The following is a 13,471-nucleotide window of genomic DNA, read 5'->3' as shown; positions in this document are numbered from 1 at the left end:
TCCCATTCAGCCCTAGCCCTCTTACACATTATTTTCATTTATTTTAATTATTTCCCTGCTTTCTTTAAACAATGGAATAAAGCACCTTTTCCTGCTGTCTACTGCTCTGGCCCCTCCCTGCAACCCTTTACTTCACTTTTACTTCACTTTTCTTTGCTGTTAGTCGCGTGTTAGTCCTTCTTCTGTGCTGTCTACTGCTCTGGCCCCCTCCCTGCCACCCTTTACTTCACTTTTACTTCACTTTTCATTGCTGTTAGTCGTGTGTTAGTCCTTCTTCTGTGCTGTCTACTGCTCTGGCCTCCTCCCTGCCACCTTCAATTCACTTTTCTTTGCTGCTAGTCACGTGTTAGTCCTTCTTCTGTTCCTCCTTTTTATTCCCTGTCGCCCGTTTCTGTGTATTTTGAATATGTTAAGGTGCTTCCTTGCTGCTTGTTTTTCTTTATATTTCTGTGAGTTTTTCATTTAACTCAAAGTGGTCACTTTCGAAGGAAAGGAGTGTCATTTCTATGGATTTCATTGAAATATATTAAGGTGAAATGGGTCAATAAGAATTATACCCAGTAGGCGTAAACTTACTTTGATGAATTTCAAATGATGTGTATATGTACTGTTTTGTCATCGTCGTTGTTTCTCTTTGTGTTGGAAAACATAAAAAGCAAGAGTAGCCAATACAGTACACCACTAGAACATCAAGCATTCACAAAGTGACAAGGACACCACTTGTCCTCTCAGGTCAGAGACCGGGCAGAGGCCCATTTGGATATCACTCGGCATCCGCAAGGGAACATGCAAAGACATCAATCTCCCTCTCGATTCGATGGGACATGACCCACCAGCCTACAGGGGATACGCAACAATATCACTCATTCTCCCCGGCCACAGGCCAGCCAGGTTTCCATGAGGGCAACACTCATGATCCGGTTTGGGGTGAATGAAATTGCATCACTCATCCTCTCAGGACATTGTGGTATCACTCCTACTGTTAGGTCACCAAGGAGACAGGGCACCACTAGGACATTACTTATGCTTTCAGGCCTGTTGTGTTCTGCTTTCTTCATGGAGTGTTGAGTGAGAGATGCATGGGAATGTTCTAGAATGAAGGAGGCAGAGGCAGAAGAAGGTGGTCAAGGAAGGAGGAGGACTGTGGTTGCGAACCTGAAATGATATTTATACAAGAATAAAGACTATGGAGGTCATTAGGGGTTCTGGATGGAATACTAGCAAATGGACCTACTGTTACCGGCGCCTGCTATCCCGGAAATCTGGGATATTACAGGTGCTGGCAATGGTGGTAATTCCCCCTTCATGTAGGGGCTCCTGGCTGGAAGTAAATCAGTCAAACTCCACCGGCAAACTTGTAGTTTGGCAGTGCAGGAAAAGTGGCGGTAATGGAATTACCACCACCTTTTCCACCACTTTTCCTGTACTTTTCCTACACAACCAAACGTATAATGAGGCACAAGCAAAGGATTAACAGTGGTGGGCTTGTCATATTTGAGGTAAAGGACAACACAATATTATTGGCAACAAGATTTCTGACTGTCCTCTAACAACCACAGTCTTGGATGTAATTCCATTTTGAAGAACCCTCCAAATGGACATCAAGCGTGCAGATCAAGCAAAAAAGAAAAGAAAAGGTCAGTGCTTCTGCAGTGGTTTCCCATTCTCCTGTAATTGCCTGTAATTTGGGGGGTACTGAGGAGCTGTGCGTTACTAAGAGCCTTTTGTTTATGCTTGTACGGTGAAAGGGACTTGTGCATGCTCTCGAGCGCACTCTTGGAACATTGACTGGACGCAGTGCATTCCATTGCTTGGCAACCAGAGGCGTCACTAGGGTGGGTCTGGGGGGGCAATAGCCCGGGGTCTTTTGGTTTATACTTTTAATGGGGACATTAGTAGATGTTTCATTAATAGCCTCAGTATCAGTGTCAATATTTTGCATCACTTCGTAATGCCATAATAATTGGGAGAAAAATGCAAATCATAATACCAGCTAATACCACCATCAATATTACATGAAAACCTATCGATTTTCTGGATTTTCTGGATGGCAATGAATTTCTGTAATTTTGAAGCCTTGCCATTTTGTATTTACTTTAATATGCAAATGTGTTATCTCCTTTTTAATCACGTCTATATCAAAAACTGTAGTATTACTGCAATTACACTTAGGGTCATCCAAAAACATGATAATATTTAGTCCTCTTCATATTAGGGCTAGATTAGTCTAATATATAGGAAAGAACAACAGATAAGAATGTGCATACTAGTGTGATAATATGTATCATACACGATGGTCAATACGCTTCTTTTTTCTTCTAAGTCTGAACTGTTCTCTCATTGTTCTGTTAAGCCTGTCTAAAAAGAGTGTTCCAAGGTAGCTGCAAATCTATTTTTTTTGAACCAGGAAGATTTCTAAGGGCAGTTAAAGCAAGGGGCAGGCAATGTAGCCATTCCCTTTTCAAAGTGATGTTTAACTTTGCTATGCGCTCCTTCAATAATCCCTTTAACCTCTCACAGATGCCATTCACCTGTGGGTTATAGGCAGAAGAGAACCTATGTTTTATACCAAACAGAAGTACTATCTGCTCAAACAACTCAATTACAAAATGCGGCCCATCGTCAGACAGCAAAACCTTGCACATCCCCCACCTGGGGAACACCTCACATACCAAGAACTTGGCTGCGCATGGGGCATCAGGGTGTGTGCATGGACCTGACTCTATCCATCTAGAGAAAGGACACACCACGACCAGCATGTATCTATACCCATTGCATATTTGTAGCATATCTACATAATCTATATTCAGATGCCGAAATGGGCCATTGGGTCAAGAGATTGCGCCTCTTACTGTTCGCAAAGTGTGCTCTGCAGTAAATTTCTGGCACACTATGCAATTCACAATGAACTGTGCCACGTATGTCAAAAGATTGGGTGAGAACCACTCTTCTGCAATTGTTGCAGCTAGACTCTTTCGAGTCATGTGTGCTGGGTAGTAAAGCTGCTCCAGCACTACTCTCAATAATGCTAGAGGCATAACTGGCTTTCCAGTGCTCTTCTGTCTCCACATTGCCTCAGTGGGGGATAAAGAACACCTCCACAAATCCAGTTCTTCTTGTGGAGCTCAACCTTGTATTTTAATTAACTGAGCAATAGACAATAGACAGCATGTTAAAGCCCTTCATTGCTAACATGCATCATCCTGTCATTTTTTTTAACATCTTCTTTCTCTAAATTAGATGTGGGTGGATAATAGGCTGCTTTTTTGGCCTCTTCATGTGCGGCTTTGTTTCTGCAGGAAACTAAATCTGCTTGTTTATAATGCGCTGAGCACTTTACGACTGCTAGGGTTAATGGGAGACTCAATGCTTCTATAAGCCTATCCAATAGGACTGCATGTTGCACTGAAGTGTCGTCTGCGCAGAGTAAGCCCCTCCTTTTATAGTGTGACAAACCTGCGTGTACAGTAGACATCACATAGGCAGAGTCAGAGTACACATCACTTCCTCATCCTAAAATCTCTGCAGCGCTTCGTTGAGTTTCACTAATTCTGCAGCTTGTGCTGAATAAGTCGACAATGTCATGCTTGTTACTACCTCAAATTCACCTTCTCGTTTCAGTTTCACTACCGCTGCTCCCATATGCCCTTCCCTAATCGTATGGTCAATTTCCAAAGAACCATGAATAAAAACAACTTCCCTCCCTCCCAATGGCATTTTCTCTAGCTTGGGGGATTTTGTTATAATTCTCAATATACGTTGTGCAATCATGTTCATAATCATCCTCTCCTGCTGGTTCTGCTTTAAACATTGCTGGATTTACTGTTTTACATCTAACAATTTTGATTGCAGGGTTCAAAATAATCACCTTGCACCCAGCGCTCTTTGTGTGGTCAATTTACTTTTGAGTGTCTCTAAAATTGCAAATAATGCATGCTCTACAAATAACATTATTGGGAACCCCATCATTATACTTGAAGGTTTTTCAATTGCGAATGCAGCAGCAGCTAAAGATTGCACACAGGGATAAAATCCCACTGTAGTATGCCAATTGTTTATGTCCATGTCCTAATATCGCCTCCCGTGTAAGAACTGCTGTCATGACTTTTCCATTTGAATGGGAGAATAAATACAATTCTTCATTGTAATCTGGGATCCCTAACACAGGGGCTGTACTATTCGCCTTTTTCAATTCTTTGACCCCTTCAATCATGTCACTTGTCCATTGTGCTCTTATCTACTTGTGATTCTTTAAGTCCTTTTAAAAGTGGTTGAATATACGTACTGTAATTTTTTTTATTTTTTTATTTGTGTGTAATCTTTTTAGATTTTTACACGTACTGTAATCGAAAACCCTGGCCCTGCAATAATTGCATATGCCTAGAAACTGTTGCATTTCCCTCACTGTTTTGGGTACTATGGTTTTCGTGGTTTCTTCTACTCTTTCAGGTGTCACTTTTCTCCCTTTGTGAAAGATCAACTGTCCTATGTACAAGACTTCTTCCTGACAATATTGTAATTTCTCCTTATCTACCTTATATCCTTTCTCTGAGAGTATGGTCATGTGTTTAACTGATTCTTCTCTACACCTTTCCTCTATCTCACTACACACCCAAATGTCATCCACTTACTGAATTATTGCACTTTCAAGTTGGACATTTACCAAGTCCATCTGTAGGACTCTGTTAAAAATGGAAGGGGACTCACAGTACCCTGGGTAAACAAGTATGTTTCAGGTGTCCAAGTCCAATCTTGTGAATCTTCATGAAGGGGAATCGAAAAGAATGCATTTTCTTAAATCTATAACTGTAAAATATATTGCCTTAGATGGAATATTACACAATATTGTCACAGGATTTGGAACTAAAAGAAACTCAGCTTTGACTATATTGTTTAGAGGGCGAAGGTCCTGAATCAATCTCCACAATCCCACCTTCGATTTTTTCACAGGGTACATGGCCATGTTCCATGATGAATCTGATGGCACGAATATGCCTTGCCTCATTAAAGTGGAAATGGTCTCAGACATACCTTCATCCGCCTCTCTGGGCATGGGTTATTGCTTTGAACGACGTAAAAGAGCTCTTGGTTTTAATTTAATTTTACCTGCACCCTTCCATTTTTTTAAATTCTTTATTTATTCTTCTGCATGTCATTTTAACAAACTGGCCCCTCAACCAGAGAGGGTATTCATTCAATAACAAATAGTGCAAAAGTGTTTTAAGTTTTATTTCAATTCTGACACCTATCTCCCTTCCCCCCGACCTCTCGCACCCCCTGCCTTTCTGACCCCCCGGCAGCAAATGGTTAACCAAGTATAATGACTGGGCTGCTAAATCAGTGGGACTATGTACATTCTATCTGACAGGGACTTTCCAAACCGCTCAATGCAAACAGGGAGGTGTCCCAGGGGGCAACCGCCTAACCTGGGGATGAACCATATTTTTGCAAAAAGGGGATCCATTCTGCTTCTCTGGATGGGTGTACATCATGCAAGATTCCAGTTAAACTTTCCATTTCATAAATTTTCTTCTCTTTGTGGGCCCACATTTCTTAAGTGGGTAACCTGGGTTTTTTCCACCTTATGGCGAGACAAGCCCTGGCAGCCAAAAGCAAAAGGTGCATCATATGTGGCAGCCTCGTCCACTCCCCTTCCACTTCCTCCACCCTGAATAGCACGAACAATGGTACCATCCTCTTTTTGATCCCATTGATCCCCCTGACCCAACTGAGCACCTCCTTCCAAAACCTACACACTTCCGGACAAGCCCACCACATGTGCCAATAGGTAGCTTTCTGGCCACAACCTCTCCAGAATGATGGATCCACCCCCAGGAACATCTTGGACAGGTGATGGGGATCGTACTGCCACCTCCATAGGCGTTTTAACCCATGTCTTGGGAGGAAAGCTCAGGGACAACGTGCTCGCCTTGGAAGCAAGACGACGCAGGGCAACACAGGTTCGATCCTCGGGTCCGCACTTAGAAACCTCTGGGTATTAAGCACATTATAAATAACCTATCATATCATATCATGCAGCTTGTATTGACATGCCACAGATGTCTGGTGTGCATTCTTGCATAAGGTCCTCCACTTCCCTCCCCAGGTCCTTTTCCCAGTTTCTTCGGTACTGTCCGTATCCCCTTCACCATATTTGAGGAGTGCCTGGTAAATATTGGAAGTTAGCCCCTTGGTCATCCGCTTCTCACTCAGTATCGATTCCAAGTCTGACAGGTCTCTCTGTATCCGCTCCTTCCATTTTTCTGCCATCAACACTCCTTTCAATTGCAGGAAGTGGAATACTGAGAGCCTTCCCTGCCTCGGTCCCTCTTCAAGCTCCTCAATAGTAATGAATGTCTCTCCTTTAAACAGTTGCCCCACTCTTTCAAGCCCTGCCTCGAATCGCAACAGCTCCTGAATCTCTTCTGTGAATGGAGGGGCTCAGGGGTGACAGCCAAGTCCTGACCCCCTTCATCTCTCTCTTTACATTCCATAGTGTCCAGAGTGGGTCCAATATATTGTGCTTCCAAACCTTACATGGTACCTTGCTTTATGGTGCCCACAGCCATTCTCCCAGCATCACAGGGTGGAGCATATGATTTTCCATATCAACCCAATGTTTGTCCTTATCCATCCCTAGATGGGGAATCAATGCACAGAATTAAGCCGCCCTGTAGTAGGTATGCATATCCTGCAATATAAATCTCATCATCTTATGCGTGAGCTCTTTGAAATGTTCCTCCGGCATTTTTATAGGGAGCATATGGTACAGGTATAGTACCTTCAGTACTAGATTCATCTTAACTGCGTTCATGCAGCCCAGACAGGTGAGCATCAGGGAGGACCAAGTTTCTAAGTCTGAAAAGAGCCAGCCAAGCAGTGATGGGAGGTTTGCCTCATAGAGGTTCGGTATTGCTCGCGCTATGCAAATCCCCAGATACTTCTGCGGTGTGTGTTCTATATGCATACCATACCTCTCCAGGCTGATTAACGGCTGCCTTGCCGAGCGTCTGAAAGGGAACATTACCAATTTCCCACTATTGATCTTAAAGCCTGATAGCCTTCTGTATTCTCCCAATGCTTGAATAGCTTTTGGTATGGATGTATGTAGGTCTTTAAGGTGCAGCAGGACATCGTCCGCACACATTTCAAGCTTATACTCTTTTTCTCCTATTGTTATTCCCCTTATTTCCGTTTCCTGTCTGAGATGTATTCCCAGGGGTTCAATGGATAGCGTGAATTGCAGGGGCGAAAGCAGGCAGCCCGTCTCGTCCCCCTGGTCAGGCAGAATGACTCAGGTTTCCTGCCATTTACCACCACCCGGGCTGACGGGTCTCTATAGATGGCCTGCATGCTCTTCAGAATCCTAGGGCCATATCCCAACTTTTGCAGGACTGCAAACAAGAACCCCCACTCCACCCAGTCGAAGGCCTTCTCGGCATCCAGGCTTAATAGCACAAAGTCGTACCCCTCGTCCTTCTTGCTCTCCATTATGGTCAGCGTTTTACGAATTGTGTCAGCTCCCTGTCTCTCCACTTTGAAGCCCACCTGATCTGGGTGGACCAGGAATGCTATCATCCTTTCCATGTTTGTGGCTATCATTCTAGTGTAAATCTTTTCGTACAAATTCAAGCGATATCGGATGGTAGGACTGACAGTGCTCTGGATCCCTGCCCTCCTTTGGTATCACCATAATCAGAGCTCTGCCATAGGAGGGGGGACCGCATCCGTCTCCAGCATGTGAATGAACAGCTTAACCAGGTGAGGGAGAAGAATACCTAAACATTCCTTATAAAAGCCAATGGTGTAACCATCTTCCCCTGGGGCCTTCCCATTCAGTAATCTGTCAATGGCGCCTTGTACTTCTTCCGGCGTGAACTGCCCCTTAATCTGTTCCACATCACCTTCCTTAAGTTTAGCCATGTCTGTGCTTCCAAGGTGTACCTCTCTAGTTGTTCTTCCCACCCCTGGGCGTCACTTGTGTAGAGCCCCACATATTTTTGTGCAAAGCACTCAGATGCTTGCTGCGCGTGCTCTCTAACCCACCTCCCGCGTCTCGAATCCCTGTTACCAATCTCGTCACCCTCTGTGCCTGCAGACACGCTGTTAACATAGCATCCGCTTTCTCGTAGTATTTTTGTTTTAGGAATTTCAGTTTCCTAGCTACTTTTCCCAGACCCAGCGCTCTCAACTCTCTATGTTTCTCTTGCAGACTCAGCAGGTCTTTTTCCTCATATACTCCCTCCCCATGCATAGCCTCTTCCTTCTTGGTGATGTCCTTACGCAGCGCATCCTCCCTTATCAGCCACTCACGCTTCCTCCCGCTACCTCTCGCATGAGAAGACCTCTCCAAGTGGCTTTCCCTGCCTCCCATACCGTTTCTACCGCTACTTCCCCTGTATCATTGATGCGGAAATACCCTGCTACATCTATCTCCATGTGGACCATATCGTGGTCTGACTAAACTACCGTACGGATATTGCACTGGCGAATTCTGTTCCCCTGCTCCCTATTAACCTGTATGTAGTCAATTTGCATATATGTTGCATGTGGTGCAGAATAAAAGGTATAGTCCGTCCTACAGGGGTGCATCATTCTCCAGACATCTATTAGGCCCGACCCTCAATTTTGTTCCCCAACTCATCATGTTTCATGACAGACACTCAATCCACCCCGGGGTCCACCCAGGAGTTAAAGTCTCCACCCAAAATTGTCAGCTTTGCGTGTCGAGCCATCACCTCATTCAGGGTGCATGCATGGAATCCCCTTTGTCCCTTATTTGGAGTATACACTGATGCCAACACCACATTAATCCCTTCCAACATTCCCTGTAGTATCAATAGTCTCCCCTCCATCCATTCAAATTTCGAGACATGTGAGAGCGGCAGGTGTTTACCAATGAAAATGCCCACACCACCCTTCTTGGTCGGACCAGATGCCCAGTGTATGTGTCCTATACCTCCTTCCTTAGGGGAGTGTTCTTACCCAGTCTTTAGCCTGGTTTCTTGTAGGAACAATATATGCAGGGCCGCTTTATGAAATTCACGCATCACCAGGGACCTCTTAGTGGGCGAGTTGAAGCCATTGACATTAAGAGTGCCCATGGCCAGCCTGTGTTCCCCCCTGCTACCTTCGTCTATCGTTTTTGCCATCCACTGCCCACTACCCCACCATCCCATGTCGCATTTCCCTCCAATATCTTCCATTTGCTGACCCCTCTGCCCCCCTCCACCCAAAAATCCCTTTAGGCAAGCCCAAATCCCCATCACCCAAAGAGCCTGTTGACCTCAGTAGTCCCATTCCATCCTTCCTCCACAGGGCCCCACCAGGTGAACTAACCAAGACACCCCAACAACAGGTCAGTGCCACCGGGGAAGCTCCATACCTACTCCCCCCTCCTCATTTATCAACATTATAATAATGAAACTCTGAGCAGTGAGCCTCTTCCCACTCCAACCTCATCCTGAACAGCTTTTGCAAATTATCAATGTCTATGTTCAAGTCCTACATCTCAAGTCGATGGGGAGGGAATGTTCAGCCTTCTGAATTTGCGGCTGCCTGGTGTTTTAGATCCCTCTCTTCCTCTTCCTGGTCCCCCGTTCTTTTGGTGTTTCTCTGCCCTCTTCCATCAGGTGTGTTTCCTGGTCCTGCAGGTGGGCCAACGCCCCCTCTGCCTCCTCTCTTGTGATGATGCAGAATTCCTCTCTGCTTTTTTCAAACGCGGGTGAGAAGGGGAAACCCAGCGGTACCTTATGTTGTGATCTCGCAACCATTGGGTCAGAGTTCAGCAGTCTCTACGCCTGGCCAATGTAAAGGTGGGCAGATCTTGGAATATCACCACTTTCATACCCTCATGAGTCAGATGTGGCTGTTGCTTAGCCTTCTCCAAGATCCAAACTCTATCTCTGAAGTTGTAACATTTAGCTAGTTTAGAGCGCGGACCACTTAGGGCACTCCGGCTCTGTGCACTGCGTCAAAACGGATCTCCATCTCCCATTCGGTCACTCCTCCGAACAAAGTGTAGAGGAGGTCCCAAATATGGCCTGCACTCCAGCCACCCATGTCGAAATGCCAGAAGCATACTCGCCAAGATATGTGACATATAAGGAGCAAATGAACCAACAGAGAGCCACGGTGGGGCTCTCCCAAGTACCCTTCAGAGGGACATGCATACCTATTGAAGCGCCAATAACCAGACAACCGTGGGCTGCAAGGTACCCACTGAGACAACCATACCAGCAGCTGATACGAAATGAGGATTACTTACAAACAGTCCCTGAAGAGACCCAGAGAGTCTTAATGGAGGGAAGATGGTGATAACAAATAAATGCAAACAACGAACGAAAAACTGATACACAAGGACTAAAAACAAAGAGTAACGATGTAATGGTTATATAAGAAGAAAAGATGTTAACAAGCAGAAACGTAACCATGAAGTAAGATGAAAATATACGACTAACTGAATGCATGTGAACAGGCTTGGAACGCAAGAAGCAAAGAAAAACGGTACTGCTTGCAATGCTTAGTAGAAGAATAGAGCAGCATGCACCAAGTATATTTCTACCTCAATGAAGCACGCTATACAAGTGCGAGTCAATTTTGTAAAAGCAGAATTAAGCCCATGCTGCAAGGGACTAACAAGGCCAAGATTCATATACCAAGCCAAAACCGAAGGAAAGAGCGGAATCGAAACTCAGTAAGAAGCAGCTCAATGCCTGGGAACTTGAGGTCAACTCCAGGAAGGGAGGAGAGCGGCAACTCTGACAAATCGAAACATCAGAAGCATAGCAGCCAGCCGTTGAAGGTCGAGATAAGGAGGCCCCATGCAGGTGGCAAGGCTATGGAAGAATCAAATACACGAATAAGAGGGAAAATTAAGCAGATTCACGGTGAACAGATACGTGACCAGCCAAGGGCAAAGAAGTACCAACCTCTGATGTCACCCAGAACCCGAGGATGCCATAACTTTTCCTGATGAGAACTACAGTTTCGAGGCCATCCCTAGCCAACTAATTGACACATAGCCCTAAAGGTACTGATAGATGGAAGGGAGGCAGGGGGAATCGTGGGGCACTCCGCATCTGGGTGTCCCTTCTGCATGCTGCTAATTAAAGTGGAGATTTATGCCTAGGGGTGTAACCCACCCAATCACAATGGACCAAATAATCTACGGACTTATAGCTGGTAGAACCAATAAGACGTCGTAGTTGTAGTGACGTCTATCACGAGTGATGTAATGGGATGAGCATAGACGTCCACCCGATAAGAGCTATCCAATCCGCATGCTCTGTTACCATATACAGATATAGAACCTATACTTAAGTTACCTTTCCGACCACTAGAATTGCATGACAAACTTATACGTTTTGCACGTCAACTGATGATGAATTTTGCCCATAAAAGTTGCTGTCTGAATGAAACATTTGGGAGTTGAAGCGAGACGGGCGATCGCATCATTGATGATTATCATTTGTTTCCCCGTTTTTTGTACTTATCATTAAACGGACTTCCCTTTGCCAAACTATTGAGTTGTCCTTATTGAAGTGTGTTGGAGTAAGTGAATCCTGCACCCTCATTCCTCACATGGTGCAGCTATCTTGTCTTACAGGTACTAGAGGGTGAGCTCTGACCTATGGGCCCGTCAGAGGATGCTCCGCCCTCTTGCACAAAAGTTTCCAGGATGGATTTGACTTTTGACTCCAGCCCCAAGGCCCCTTCTACTTCTGCCTTCTTCACCCCCAAAATGCGAATGTTGCACTGGTGCTCACGGTTCTTAAGGCCATCAACCTTTACGGAGGTCTCGTACTCTCTATCCTCTAGTTCCTTCAGGCATGCCTCATATGCATTTACAGAAGGTCCACAGACAGCTGCGAGTTATCCAGCCCCTCCACTCTTTTCTCCAGCTTGTCCACTTGGCCTCCCAGGCCTGGAGTGAGGTTTGGATGATCCCTCTGAAGCACCCTTCCATTTTAACAAACCAACATCATATGGGCTTGTGGTCCATTAATTCTCTGGCACTTTCTCTAAGTCTTCCTGAAAGAACGGCGGTCTTCTTTTTACCAACGCTATTCTCTGTGGTATTTCTATATTATATACTTTAATCCATTAAGTGATACTTATAAAAAACACTAGTTCATCATCAGAATAGTCATCTTTAAACAGTTCTTTGTCTGTCAAACCTGCCAACCTATTTCCTTCGCTAAGAGCTATCACTGTCCTCCCTCCCCTTCATCATCTGTCCCATTAATCATCACTCCTTCTTCTCTGAACAGTGCTGCTTCTAATTCTAAGGGAATGTTCTGCCCTTTGTCATCGTCCATGGGGATTTCTGGCCTGAGCAGAAATTCATCAGGTATTCTCAGTATTTTACCTGCCAACCTGGGAAACCATGACAGTAAAATAGTCACTTCATACAAAAATACTTCTGAATCTAAAGACACTCCTTGTAATGATTTCTGGCCTGTAAATGCTAATATAAACACTCCCACATTCCTATAGTGTATTCCTGGAGTAGTGCACACTATTCCCTTGCCAGTGTAAGATATCGTCATGTTCAGCTTTGTCAGTAAGTCACGCCCCAATATGTTAATTGGCGTCTGCCTAGAATGGCATTGACATATCATGTTCTCCTATAGAAACTGGTAATTCATCTGTAAAAGGAACTAAACTCATCGCCCCAGAGAACCCTTGAGCATTCATGGCAGTACCTGACATTGGGTATTTTCCATCGCGGACACAGGAACGAGTGGCTCCAGTGTCTACTAGAAATGAAAACGTCTTGTCCCATATTCTCACCTTGATTCTTGGTTCCTCTTGGGGGTTTGGTGTCCCTGATCCCTGATAGTACTGAACACATCGAATCACTCGGTGGGCTGCCCTATTGTGGTTATAAATTCATCCCCTTACCTGTGAAAGGATTTCCTCCCATCACGGTCACACTCCCCATTTTGGGTGCAGGTGCCTTTTGGACTCCTGGGGCCATGTTCCATTGTGGTACCATAGCCAGCTGTATCTGTGCTTGCTGCGGCTGTGCCTGCTGTGTTTACATGGGTGCCTGCTGTGGTTGCCCTTGCAGTGATTGCATTTGCAGCAGTGCTGACTGTATCTGTTGGGGTTGCAGCTCATATGTCTGAGAGTATGTGTTATCTTGGGCATAATATTCCTGCAGTTCTGCACTATATTGAGGAGCATAGCCCATCCCAACTTTTGGAGCTTGCCAATTCTGTTGCATGCCTTCTCTGCTTCTTTATGTCCTAGGTATGTGTCCCATTCTTCCACAATTCCAACATTGTTGTGGGTGCCCACCATTACATCCTCCTCTTCCCTGAGAGTTTTGAAATCCACATCGTCCTACTCCTCTAGACCCATTCCCTCTTCCTCTTGGCCAAAATGTGTACCCACTCTGATCTGAGGGATATCCAGTGTAATTTTGCTGCCCTCACGGTGTCTCCTGTGTCACCCCTCCTTCATT

The sequence above is a fragment of the Ambystoma mexicanum genome, chromosome 10, assembly GCF_040938575.1.
Source record: "Ambystoma mexicanum isolate Mex_15411 chromosome 10, UKY_AmexF1_1, whole genome shotgun sequence".
NCBI classification, from domain to species: Eukaryota; Metazoa; Chordata; class Amphibia; order Caudata; family Ambystomatidae; genus Ambystoma; species Ambystoma mexicanum.
The sequence above is the reverse complement of the archived record's forward strand: the minus strand, read 5'-3'. Positions refer to the sequence as shown.